The sequence below is a fragment of the Dioscorea cayenensis genome, unplaced genomic scaffold (assembly GCF_009730915.1).
Source record: "Dioscorea cayenensis subsp. rotundata cultivar TDr96_F1 unplaced genomic scaffold, TDr96_F1_v2_PseudoChromosome.rev07_lg8_w22 25.fasta BLBR01000767.1, whole genome shotgun sequence".
Classification (NCBI taxonomy): Eukaryota; Viridiplantae; Streptophyta; class Magnoliopsida; order Dioscoreales; family Dioscoreaceae; genus Dioscorea; species Dioscorea cayenensis.
Window position 1 is genome coordinate 7,956 of NW_024087158.1, and position 2,257 is coordinate 10,212.

Genomic DNA, 2,257 nt, shown 5'->3' on the forward strand with positions numbered 1-2,257 from the left:
TCCAAACGGTCATATAGAGAACTTTCTCGAGGTGTGTGATATGCTTAAGATAAACGGGGTGACGAATGGTGGCATCAAGTTGAGAGCCTTCCCATTTTCCTTAAAGGGGCAAAGCAGTGGCTACACTCATTACCTAGAGCATTGATTGCCACATGGGAGGAGATGGTAGAAGCTTTTCTGGCCTATTATTTCCCTCCTGGAAAATCTGCAAAGCTTAGGAATGAGATCTCGTCCTTTGTACAGTCGGAATTGGAGTCTCTATTTGAGATGAGAGAAAAGTTCAAGGAGCTCCTGAGAAAGTGCCCACAACACGGATTCTTAGAGTGGATGATTGTTCAGACCTTTTACAACGTGTTGAATCCGAGTATAAGGTAACTCTTGGATGTGGCAACAGGAGGTACCTTAGGTAGCAAGACCCCCAGTGAGGCCCACCAACTAATTGAGGAAATGGGGTTAAATAGCTACTACCAATGAAATGCTAGGGAGAAGAAAAAGGTAGCTGGGCTTTGTGAGATTTTTGTAGTAACTTCATTGGTGGCTCAAGTGGAATCATTGAGTAAGAAGTTAGATCTTCTAACTTCGAATAGAGTGGCAGCCGTGACTACTTGCACCAGGTGTGGTGGAGGATATGCTCCCTCCGATTGCCCGATCTCCATTGGTGATGCATCTTCAGTTGAGAACGTCGATTTTGTGGGTAATGCAATGAGGAACCAAGGGAATCTATATAGAAACATCTACAATCTGGGTTGGAAGAATCATCCCAATTTTTTGTGGAGCAACAAAGGTGCACAAAAGGCCATAGCACCACCAGGTTTCCAACAATAACAAGGTCCAAACATGGAGAACCGAGTTTCAAGCTTGGAGACCCGTATGACGGATTTGGAGAAGCCTTTACTAGGTTTGTGCAATCGTCGAATACAAGGTTTCAATCAGTTGAGGCTACACTTCACAACCACACCACCTCTTTGCACAATCTTGAAAATCAAGTTGGGCAGATTCTGAAATCTCTATCGAAAAGACCACAAGGAAGCTTGCCGAGTAATACCGAGACCAATCCTAAAGAGCATGTGAAGGCGATCACTTTGAGAAGTGGTCGAGAGGTTGAAGGTAGGCTTACAAGTGAGAAGCCTGACAAGGTCCCCCTGCGTATATCCCGCAAGTGCACGGGTTTGTCAAAGTAATAATCCCGGGTGAGCGGGTATCGAATCCACAGGGAGTAGGGAATAAAAACACTTAATCTGCTTCTTAGCTATGTGAAAGATTAATAGTGATAAGTGTGACAATGATTCAATTCTCAAAATTAAAATCAACAAGTAAGAGAGCACGAGTAAAGGAGGAGGTAAGGCAATCGATAAAGATGGGGTACTCGAATAATGCTCCACCTAGGATAATTGTTCCAAGTGCAAGAACCCTCTATTATGCTTCTTAATCAATGCAATGGTGAGTCGTGGAAATCCTTAATTACATAGTCCCAAATCTAAGGTCAACTATGCCTAACTCTACACATGTCCCGGAGGAGAGATTAGAAAACCTCTCAACCTCACACTCGCATAGAGTTGCAATGAGCTCTAGGGATTCCAAGTGATAAATCTCTTCCTAATTATAGACCAAACCCTTTGTCTCGGGTGGAAGGTCCCTAACCACGATTAAGCCCTAGATACTAAGATCATCTCAACGCTTCACTCCGTTGCACGCACAACTAAGCCCCCAGCTGAAGTTCATTCCCTTAGACCATTCACACTATTTTTGGCCGCAAAGAACTCGAGGAACGGAGTAGAATCTATCATGTCGGAGGGGAAAAGGGGACGCTCCCTGCACTCTCGACTCACCCTCTCAAACCTCTCCAACCTAGCTTTGTCTAACGCTCGTGGTGTATCACTCACTCACAAGGTTACCAACGAGAACTCTCAACCCTAGTGTCACTCTAGGGGAAATGTTCAAACAATCAAGCATTCAAGGTTGGAACTCACAATAAACATCAATTAATTGAAAGCATAATAAAGAGATTCAATGAAACAAATACATCCTAGGGTTCACAAATACCCAAGTACCCACTAGGGGTTTAGATCTCCATGGAGCTAAGTACAATCAAAGAAATAGAATGTAAAAGCAATGAATCCATAGAAAACCTCCTCGATGGTCGTGTCGATGGTCTTGTGGAGAGTCTTCTACTCATCGTCCAAGGATTCCCTCGTCCGGTATAGGATACGCCTTGACGGAAGCTCCCCTACCAACCTTCTCCCTAAGGAATGACGAT

General features: G+C 44.1%; 1 non-coding gene across 1 annotated transcript; it reads right to left on the bottom strand.

The window, feature by feature from the left end:
* Nucleotides 1-210: 210 nt before the first annotated feature.
* On the bottom strand, nucleotides 211-317 carry LOC120254948. Its single transcript, XR_005534829.1, has one exon. It is a non-coding gene; the product is annotated as a small nucleolar RNA R71 (small nucleolar RNA).
* Nucleotides 318-2,257: the final 1,940 nt, after the last annotated feature.